The sequence below is a fragment of the Vicugna pacos genome, unplaced genomic scaffold, assembly GCF_048564905.1.
Source record: "Vicugna pacos unplaced genomic scaffold, VicPac4 scaffold_411, whole genome shotgun sequence".
NCBI lineage: Eukaryota > Metazoa > Chordata > Mammalia > Artiodactyla > Camelidae > Vicugna > Vicugna pacos.
The window spans coordinates 8978-20749 of NW_027329089.1; the positions used below are offsets into that span (position 1 = coordinate 8978).

The 11772-nt window shown below is 40.9% G+C and overlaps 1 long non-coding RNA gene across 1 annotated transcript; it reads right to left on the minus strand.

Moving 5' to 3' along the window:
• Positions 1 to 440: 440 nt before the first annotated feature.
• Positions 441 to 3390, minus strand: LOC140695569 (uncharacterized). Its single transcript, XR_012071220.1, has 3 exons — positions 3137 to 3390; positions 1685 to 1806; positions 441 to 653 (listed from the first exon to the last, which is right to left on the minus strand). It is a non-coding gene; the product is annotated as an uncharacterized lncRNA (long non-coding RNA).
• Positions 3391 to 11772: the final 8382 nt, after the last annotated feature.

Consider the following 11772-nt stretch of genomic DNA (forward strand, 5'->3'; position numbering starts at 1 on the left):
GTACCACAACAGATCTCTTTTCAGAATTTCAGTTAAGTATACTTGGAATTTAAAAGTTTATTTAAGTCCAAAGTAAAATGGACGAGGACTCCACAAGACAGAATGCTATACTAGTCATTAAAATCATGCCAGGGGAGATAGAATATTGTAGAAAAATGTGTAATAAGCCGAATGGAAAATGGAGGTCTCCACACAGTATACAGGCACACATTGCTCGCTGGTTTTTATGACAGAGGTAATACACACTGTGATGAAAAGAACAGAAAATAGATGTTAATGTGTTAATTATTATCTCTGAGTACTGGCACCAGGATAGATCCATTTGACCCTTTTTTCATACATTTATATTAAATACACACTATTTTTCATCTGAAAAATGCATTTTTAGATGTCTAGTACCACACATTGGAAAATTACACGAGTACTTACAGAAACAAATAACTAGGAGACACCGAAGCAGCGTCACAAAGTGTAGAAAGGGCGATCCTGAATAACACCGCGCAGTTACATAAGGACCCACAAAGTGAGAGCACCTGCTGTAACAGGCGCGGCCCCCTTCCATTTGTCAGATGTGTCTTCAGGGCTGAGGCAGTTCTGAGCACGGCCAGTGTCAGTGCTGGTGTCTGGATGGATGCCACTGGAGGTGAGGGCACCTGCAAGCCGAGAGGAAGAACAGAAATCATCCTCTGCTTTTTCTGTCTTGTTTCTTTGTTACTTTTAAAGAGAGGTGGAAATAAGATAAACTGGATCTTTCCTACTGAAATTTCAGTAATGAAACCATTTTTAAAGTGATCACAACTTATATTCTGCCTATGACTGTCTTTTCAACAAAGCATCATATTTAAAAATGTTAATTAACTCAGTTAATTAACTCCCTGTTGAAACATTCTAGTAAAGAGCATGAACTGCAGTATGTAAAAGAACCACACCTGCAGTGACTAGCTCAGCTGTCTTGACGGCAGTGCAGTCAGCCCCCCACCATCCCGTGGCCCTGAGCTCCTGATGCTGGTAAGAGAGCGCGCTGCTGCCTCAGATGGAAAGAAAAGGTGAAAGCATTTTCTGAAATCTACAGCACTGACAAAACATAACTGATAAATCCCAGGCTCCTTTGAGGCTGTCATTTTCCGTTTCTGGCCAACAACCGTCAATGAGCAGAACCACCCCATTCCCGAGTCATGGGACTCACGTGGGCAGAAGTTTTGGAGAAATTTCCAGGTATAGAATGTAAACCAACTATACATAAAACTCTGAAAAAGAAAAGATGCAATAATCTGATTTTGGAAGACACTAAAATATTCTCCTAAGCCTTAGTACTTGGAAAGGGCTGGGCTTCTACTAAGCCACTTATTTATTTCACAGCCAATGAGGCATCTCCCACAAACCCTGTTTCCCTGTGTCTGCTGGGAGCTTCAGGCACATTGATGTTGTCTATCTTATAAGTCACAAGGCAGAGGCGTGTGTCTCACGCTGGCAACTCTCACACAGGCTCAACTCCTAGCCTCACTGTATGAACTTGGCCCCATTTCTCACCTGTTTATTTGGTACCTGTTCTTCTGTAAGCTGCCTGAAATGCTTCTTGAAACAAGTCAGAAGAATGAGTGGGTAGAGAAATGGACAGATGGACAGGTGAGAGATGGGCAGAAAAACAGAGAGTCTCCAGAGAAGGGAGAGCAATCAAAATTACCTATGCAAAACCCTCTTCTAGTCAGGGAAGGAAACCACCACGGAGAAGTGTGAAGAGGCAGGTTGCTTAGGACTGTTTCCTGGATTCCATGAAAAGTCACACCAAGAGATGAGAGGGTAGAACTCTAAATAATAAAAGAAAAAATCATGCATGTTTGAAAAATATATCTACATTATGTACTTTCTAAAGAATAGAGTCAAATTAGCAAGGCCCAATAACACAATCCTTGGGTATATACAGAAGTGAGAATCCCATCTCCAATCTGCAAGGCATCCCTTTGGAGCACTGAGAGTCTACAGGGTGCAGTCATAAAGGCCATCACCGCAAAAGCGATGCTATCCTGCACTTACGAGGAAAGATGCAGCTGTGCTCGGTCTGCCTACACGTGTCTTTTACACCCCTCAGCACCTCTACGGGGGAGGGACGCCTAGCGAGCCCCATCTCTGCAGGACAGAAAACAAGTCCAAGAGAGGCTAAGCCGACCTACCAATTCTCCATCTCACAGGACTTGTCACTCCAGACCAGGACTCGAACTCGGACCCACGTTTGTAACCACAGTACTACCGTATTTTATGTGCTTTTTGTGTGTATAATACATTTGTTTCTGGCATGAAAGGGTATTTAATAAATGATCGGTTGTCTTGTCTATCTCATTAGTTCACAATCTTTATATTTTTGAATTGTACTCTTCCCCTGGAGAAAGGAACGGAAAGAGCGGGGGTCAGAATGAGGTGGGGCTCCATTCTTTATCTGTTGCCTCATCTCATCCAAGTCCCCAAACAGGGAGAAAGAGCAAATGTTCTCTTCATCATTTAAAGAGAGGGCTCCAGTGACGGTGACTTACTCAACCCCAAAACCAAGTCTGGGGGAAGGGCACATGCAGCAACGAGAGCAGTATCACCTGTAGGAAGCAAAAAGAGCTCAGGGGAAGGCTCAATGGGTCAGCCTGATTTCATTTCAATCGATAATACAATAGCACACTCTAAAAAAACTAGAATGCAATGGATTTCCTCTTTCTTGACATCTAGCAAGTTTCCACATCTCACATGTAACATTATCACGAACTAGTGAAAGGAAGAGTCCACAGACAAGGAAAATCAATGCCACAGGCAGGCTGAAACACAGGCTGGAGGAAAGGAAGGGAAAGGGCATAGTAAAGAAGAGGGGAAATTCTGGGAAAAAGACATCATCACAAGGACTCTCAAGCATCATCCAGCAATCATATAATCATTCTTTCAAGAGAGAGTTACTTAGGTCCTATTTTGTGCAACATTGTACAGTGGGCGAAGCAAGAGCACAGCGTCCATGGTGGCAGCAAGCTGCGGAGCTCCAATACACTTCTGATCCCGGTACCTTGCACACTTGTCCTCAGTATAAAGGCAAAATATATAGTAAAATAATCCAATGTAAACTCTATGCAATGCTGAAAAAAATTAAAGAATACCTAAATACCTGGACAGACACACCACGCACATTCCTGAATCAAATGACAGCATTCTTGGGATGGCAGTGCTCCCCAGAGCGATCCATATATTCAACGTGGACTCGATCACAATCCCAGTGGGTTCCTCTGCAGAAACTGACTATCTGCTGCTACAATTCATATGGGAATTCGAGGATCTCAGTAACCAAACCGTACTTGAAATAGAAGAACAGTTTGAGAGGACTTGTAATTCTCAATTTCAAACCTTACAACTGTATCTCCAGGTGAGATTAGAGGCCATTTTTAAGTTATAATTGTTTTTATCCTTATTTTCTAAATTCTGTACAACGAATATACCTGTTAGAATAAGAAATTTAAAAAGTAAGGTATCTTTTAAAACATGCAAACCTATTCATTCATTGGGAAAAAAATATTTTGACTATAAAGAAGTAAACAAATATCTAGTGAAAAAGGACTATTTAAAAACAAGAGTGCATTTACATTTTTTGTAAATTGGAAACTGAAAAGCACAAACACATCAAGTTTCTAGGGAGAGTGTTGCAACATATTAATTGTTATTTCCAAAATTCTAATTGAACAATGAAAACTCAAGAAAGAGAAAATCTTGATTGACAGCCAACTGCAAACACATGGAGAGCAAAGGCCTAGAAATCACAGTTCCTTTAACTCTGCTACTAACTCAATAGGAGAGGAAATTCCTCAGTGAGGGGACAGTGGAATCCCATGCATAAGACAGGATACACAGTACAAACTGCACTAGAATTGGGGGTGATTTCCATAGAAGAATTCTAAAGTTACAACATTGATGAAAAACTATAAAAACACTGACAGACAGATTAAAACACACAGTCATATATATTATATAAAAACATATGAAGTCTGCCCCCATGTTGCATAGAAATACAAACATATTTGTTCATTTATGGGCACTGATTACTTTATCCCAGGTAGAATATTTCAACTAAAATAGATAATCAATAATACACTCCTCTTGTCAAAACTAGTTGATAAGTTACTCTGCTATGTATGCATAATGTGTCTAAGATAGATTTAAAATTAGTGAAAAAGATTTTTGTATGGTTTCTTGAACCCTTCTCAAAACACCAAGCTTAATTTTAAAATAAATATGAGCAGTATTTCTATATGATCTTTTCCCTTGTGAAATGAACAACACAGTCTGTTGTCAAAATTCTTTCCTTACAATGATTCACGAGCACCGTATACTCACAAAACTGCTGGACAGCAAGGCACTATCCAGACACTGTGACAAATCAAATGAAACACAAGGAAGACAGTGACCCTATTCTGCAGGGCTTATAATCTGTTCCAACACCGGGTTTTTATTTGATTTGTTTGATTGGTTAGAAAAATAAAATCACTCAAGTACATTCTTCTTTGAGCATTATGTAAATCATGACTCTCTTTTTAGTGTCATGAGCAGGAAAGACTTGAGTATGAATTGATTAGATCAACTAGGCACAATCATCGCTGGAGCCTGTGTAATAAATAAGTACATGAGATCTGAAATAAACCTACACAGATCTCTGCAAGGAAAATGAAGTGGTGAGTTCCCCAATGAGAAAACAAACAATCAAGAAATCAAAAAAGGAAAACTTTTTCATTAATGATTCCAGGCAGTAGTGGAGCATGGTGGTGAAGATCACAAATGCTGGGGACAAACATGAGGGTCTGAAATCCCACAGCACTGGGTAGCTGTGACACTGATATTTCAGTGAAATTTTCTGCACCTCAGTCTCCTATCCATAGACTGGGGACAGCCACAGCACCCATCTCCTAGAACAGTCTTAAGAATTAAGTTATTTTTTATATAAAAGTTTAAATAAAATACCTCAGATTTTAAATATTACCCCAAAAGCTCAAGGAACAAAGAAAACAGTGATAAATTGGAGTTCATCAAATGTTAAAAATTTGCTTCAAAGGACACCATCCAGAAGGTGAAAAAACATCAGAGAGGAGAAAATTTTTTCAAATTATTTATCTGATTAAGTATTTGTATCTTCAAATAAAAGAAAAAACTCCTACAACTCAACAAGAAAAAGAGAACTCAATTAAAATGTGTATAAAGTATCTGAAAATGTATTTTTCAAAGAAAATATACAAATGGCCAATAAGCACAATCAAACGATGTTCAATATCATTAGCTGTAAAAGAAATCAAGTCAAAACCACTAGGAGAAACCGCTTCACACTTACTACAATAGGTTATAATAAAAAAAATGTGTAACAAGCACTAATGAAGACACAGAGGAAGCGGAGCGCGCAGCCCTTGCTTTTGAGGATGTAACACAGGGTGGCCACTTTAGAAAACAGCCTGGCAGGTCCTCAGAGAGTTGAACATTTGGTTTATGAATGACCCAGCATTTCTGCTCTCTGGTCACAAGTAAGAGAACTGAAAACAAATGTCCACATAAAAATTCCTACAGGAGTATTCACGGCGCCATTACTCTTCACAAACAAAAAGCAGACACAACACAAACGACTATCACCTGATGAATGGGTAAACAGTAGGGCCCAGATATACAGTAGAATATAATTCAGCAATAGCAAAGCATAGAGTACTGACCCAGGCCACAACCTGGAAATACATTGAAAAAGTTACTCAGTGTGAAAGAAGTCAGTCACAATAGACAGTTCCATTTACATGAAATAACTTGTTTTACATGAAATGTCCAGCACAGGCAAATCCATAGAGAGAGAACAATGGCTGCCTGGGGCTGGGGGAGGATGAGGAAGATGGGAATGACTGCTTGTGCATACAGGGCTTCCTGTTGGGGGATGAAAATATTCTAAGATTGACTGCGATGCACAATTCTGGGCTTTGAGTAAAAACCACTGCACATTTTAATGGGTGAATTGTATTAAAACTGTTAAGGACAAAAGCACCTAGGGCCAGAACCTTCAAATAGTAAATGCAAATTGCTAACTTTTATTACAGGAAGAAGAAACTGCCCTCAGCATGAAAGCAGGAGATCGGCAAATATGGGTTAACAGAATTGGACAAGAGCATTTCACTTGAAAGAGTTGCTGAGTGTACACGAAATATTCAGAAATAGGAAAATCAGCTTGACATCACGAAGAAGCATTCTGCTTCAAATGCAGATCAAGGATTCGGCAAGCCCAGCTGCTAGAAATAACCAGAGAAGAAACCTGGTTCTTACAACAAGCACCAGAGCCAACAAGGAAATGGTGGTGAGGAAAGCAGGCAGCCAAAAATCTGGAACAGTTTGCTACAAATAATTTCTCCACTGAAAATTCAAAAATAAAATGAAAGTGATGCAATGCTGAGCTGGCCTCACGTTAAAGGGCTTCCTCTGCTGCTCGACAGTTCTGTAACCCCGAATGAGAGACTCAGGAGAATCAGCATGGCTCCTGGCAGTCCCCAAGTGACTGCCCTCCAGCACGTTTACCACCATCACATCTGCCAGGGTTGTATTGCAGAGAAGAGACCAACTTCTAAAAGGCACAGGAAATGTTTACCAGGGAAGAAAAGGCTGCTGTCAGTCCTGGGACAGAGGCAGTGTGAGCAGAGGCCAGAAGGCTGCAGGTGAACTGGAGCAGACCTGGGGCAGGAAGGGACCACGGAAGAGCAGATCTCAATTTTCTACTCTCTCTCCCTCGGGTAGGAGAGATAAAGCCTGCATCCTTCTCACCTGGAACTGTGGGTTCTGGCTGGCAGAAGTCTTACGTACAGGGAATGAATACTCAAGACTCTGTGGAAAAAGTCACGAAAGAGAGAGGGCGTAGGGACCCAACTCCACGAGCCTCTCAAATGATCCCATATTTATTGTGTATAATCAAAGGAAAACGTCATTAACAGTTGTGTGATAGTAAGCAGGAACTTGGGGAAAGAAGGATGAGACAGAGATTGTAGAATCCACCATGAGTACAAAGGCTTAGTGTATCTTTAGGTAAGTCATGGGGTGAGGGGAATAAGATACATTCTTTAGACATGTGAATTACAAAGCAGACCACCAGACCAGCTAGGTCCTTGCTTGGGGGATAATAGAGTATCTAACTGCACACAAGCCCAGCCTTTATAGCTGTGGGCCTGGGTCATTGCTTTGCGATGAGCAGAGTGCTCTCTAAAACATCATCTACGCAAGCAAAGCATTATCTCTGCTTTTTAAGGCAAGGAGACAGGAGTGAGGATGCACAGGCACTTGCTTGCAAAGCAGTTACTAAGCATACGTTTTCTTCTTAAATTTGACAGGCGGCTGGGGTCTGTTACAATTTGTTAACCCAATCATGGGCTCCCACATGGAACCATTATGGAGGACACCCTAAGGTGACAAATCCTGGCTCTGGGTCTTTTCCTGCCAGCTTCAGCCACTCTAGCAGAGTCTAGGCACATTCCTGAATAATGATCATACAGAACCACCCACACTGTTAACTCCTGGTGCTTGAAACTTAATTTTAGCTCTACACAACTTAACGTAGAAAAGTTTCAGAAATAAAAGATATTATATTTACTTTATATCTCATCATAGGACTGATTTTTCTGATTGCTCTAAGCTGCTTCTTCTTGGTAAAGCACCTAATTCTGCAGGTGAATTCAGTACTTTCTTTGGGCATAACTAGCCAGTTTGGGCTCACTAACTTCTATTGGTCAAATACCGATACACTTAATTGATTTCATTGTTCATCAATTTCAGCTGGGAGCAGAGGGAGTGTCACTCTGTTCCTCAGCCCACCCTCAACCCTTATCATCAGCAACTCAGGCCTCCGGAAACCAAAAAAAGCTTTTGTTTCCCTTCTACAGTTTCAACAAACCCAACAGGATACATAAGCCTGGAGAAAGAATTCAACACAAATGTTAAAACAAAAATCAATAAACCTGAAGCAACTCCATCTCCGAATCATGATACACAATGACATGAGATTAAGTGTGTCAGGCCCAAAGCATGGGTGAGCCTGACCACCTGATTTCTATTCTTCAAAGGAAGGAAAGTTTTCCTATTTTTTATTATCACTCTGTCATTGTTTCTGATTAAGCCAAAAACTAGTTTATGAAATAATTAAGCATTGAAATAACAGATTTTTGTTGTATCAATTACAGAAGGCATTCAGAGGTGTTAGGAAAAACCACCTCTGTAAAAAATGCAAAATTTCTTCCACTGTGAAGAACACGTATACAAAATGCAACAGAGAATTCAAGCTCTTGTGGAGAGGAGCAAAAGCCACAGAATCAAAGCAAAGTCATTACTATGAGTCAACTCAAAATTCACTGGACAATCATGTTCAATGCATTCAATGAAATTTAAAGGCATACTGCAAACCATACACTTAATGATCTGCAGGCTAGAGGAAGAATTTCTCTCTTTAACAGACAAGAGTAATCAATAGGGTGCCCCACCAAACAAGGACCAAAGAACAATCAGGTTTTTAACAGTTCTGATATATCAGCATTTTCTAAAGATCAAAATCCAGAAATTTTAAACATTGATTCACACCACAATGAAACAAGCACTTAAAAAAAAAGAAAAGAAAATAAGCACATAGAACATGTACATAGATCAATGAGAATTTCTTGAGACGCTGGAAGAAACAGGCTATAGTCTTTTACTTGAGAAATAAAACTACTTTTAAAGATAAATGCTAAAACACATTTCATCATTCATGTTGCCTTGAAAAATCTGAGGCACTTGTATCTGATTAGAAAAGCAATTCTGAGTAATAGTGTGTTACAATTCAGAGCCAGTTTGCTTTAGAAGAAAAGAGAAAAGAAAAGCTACCGTTTCTCATATACTGCACAAAGTGTGAAGTGTCTCCCTGCCTCTTTCTCCTCCCGTTTTCTAAGCTCATGCTTCCCAACCCTTCTGAAACAAGTATGAGAACCTCTTATTCCCGCCAATATGCCAAATGACAAAAGAAAATCAATTTATTTGTGTAAGTATATGCTTAAACCTTGAACTGGAAGAGAAAGATATCAGAAGTCTATATGGAACTTATTTCTACATTCCTGAAATCACACACACAAACGTTCACACAGACACAGACACAGACACATACCCCCTGGATTACTGGGAAATTCACAAACTTAGGATTTCCATCTTCTAGAAGATAACTTTGTAGTTAGTTTAAAATACAAAACTGTCAGCTTTGGAAAGCCTTGATCACCTGCTAAACCATCCAAATATCAAAGAGACCCAATTAGCCTTCTCGGTAGAATGTAATTTCCCATGATGGCAAAACATACCCTAAAAAGTCCTTGATCTAAGTCTCGTGTTTATCACTAGCTATGATCGTTTTTAAGCACATTAACAGATTCAGAAACTTATGTCTCAACAGCATTTATTCTTATTGAAATAGTATACGTGTTCATTTGCCTATACAGAGACCAGGTCCCATGATGGAGTTTAAGAGCTATTTTGTGTATTGCAATATTTATTTTTAAGTGCAGAAAAGGAGGGTGGGTATTACTCAGTTGTAGAGCACCTGCATAGCATGCACAATGTCCTGGCTTCAGTCCCCAGTACCTCAAAAAAAAAAATAAATAAAATAAGGGCATATTTAAAAATGAGTAAAGTTATAAAAAAATGCAGACTAAAAACCACTGCAATCTAGGAGACACAATTACAATAAAAAAAAACAAGTTTCTATCAATTATTGGCTATTTGCCAATCGCAGAGACAACCAGAAATCACACCTGATAACCATCACGTGTGATTCTCAGCAACCCTACTAAGTAGACACGGTTGGGAAACCAGGCTCTGCAGATGAGGAGACGGAGCTCAGAGGAGCCGGGGACGCTGACCGTCCTGCTTCCCGTGACACCACATCAGCCCAGGGCAAGCGCTGACGGAGCTGCAATGAGGGGACACCCAGCTGCATGGAACCTTGGGGCACTGGGGAGTCCCAGAAAACACTAAAAACTGTTCAGTGAAAAACCAGCTCAAATATAATACACTGTGCCACATTCTTTAAACAGGGAACATGAGTGAGACCTTTTTGATGCCTCCGTGTCCTTTCTGCCATCGTCAGTTACTTGCCCTCACAGCGTGACCAGTGATGAACTGGACCCCATATGAAGCGCACTCAGATGGCAGAGCATTTGAAGCTGTTTTATGAAGTTTGTAAGACTCTGTCTGTGCCTCACACAGGCGGTCATCCATCACTTCTCACCGGTGTGGATGTACCACCTGAAATCACTCCTTTCTGCTTTTTAAAATCCCTTCATCTACTCCAGACTTTTCAATAGCAAAGAAGCAGCTAAACCACAGACAGTGGACAGCTTTTCACCAAATTTCTTGAACAGCCCATCGGACTACCTGGAAGCCCTTTACTTTTATTAAACCCACTTCCAGGTACTTCATCATTTTCGGATTGGTGGACTTGGCCTCTGACTGAGCTACTCAGAGAGCTCCCAGCCTCACATCCGTGAGAGGACCCTGCTGTTGGGAGAAATCAGTGAGAAAGGCGTACATCCCCCAGTCATGTCTGCATGGCTAGAAGTGCCACAACGTGCTAAAAATTTATACCAACATAACCCCTGGGCTCCCATGGACTGGTTTCACATTAACCAAACTCATGAGACACTGATGCAAGAAAACCAGAAATTTAACTTATTAATGTAACAGAAGATGTGAAACTATGAACCAGACTGCAATATCAGAGTTCAACCATGAGTATATGTTCTCCTCCACGGCCCAAACACGGGCAGGCAGTCACATGGCAAGTGTGGACAGAAGCAGAGCAGGAAGGATTTCTAGATGAATTCAATGGACTAAATTTCTGTTATACCAACAGATCTGCTGCCTGGAAAACAATTAATTCTAATCACGGTGCACTCTTCGTGGACAGTTGCCGAGACACGACTGTGAGCACCTGTGTAACTCTCCTTTCCCTGTCCTTTCTGGGCTAATTGATGCACAGACGTACAGAAATCGAGGGATGCAGATACATCTAAACACCCAAAGCCCATTCTGGGAGCCACAATACCATACAGCCAGGGTTAAAATACTTGCTCTGCCACTTACTAGTTCTGTGACCTTGGTCAACTTACCCTCTGTGTGCCTCAATTTCCACACTGTGAAACTGGGATAACAATCAAACCTTCCTTACTCGCTTGTTGAGAAGATTGAAGGATTCATTTCTGTAAAACGCTCAGAAAAGAATGTAGCACATTTTGGGTGCTCAACAAATGTCAAATTAATATTACAGTGGTTTACAAGTCTCCTTCCTAATCATCTTCTGTGTTTCCTGGCTAGACTAATACCCAAAGGAAATTCTTATTTCTCCTTTTATAAACTCATGGGATGAACCCTTCTGTTCCATCCCACCACCTGTTTAAACTGATGGAAGGGATACCTCCTCCCCACTCCTCTGGGCCATGCAGAGTGCTACTCCCTTCACAGCCCTGACCCCTGGCCCACAGCTAGCCCTCCTCACATTAACAGATTGAGTTGTGATTCCGGGGAGACAAGCAGGGCATGTGAAACCCTTCCTTTCCCTCCAGTGTTGACTACCCTAGGGAAGCACCCTGGATGCTCAGCTCCATTGCAGAACAGCCCTGTGCATGATGGGGCTCATTCTCTCAAGGGAAGGCTTGCTGTGGCCCAGAGATACCTGGGACAGGGTGAGTCTCTACTTCTGGGACACAGTATCATGACACTCATTTATCCACA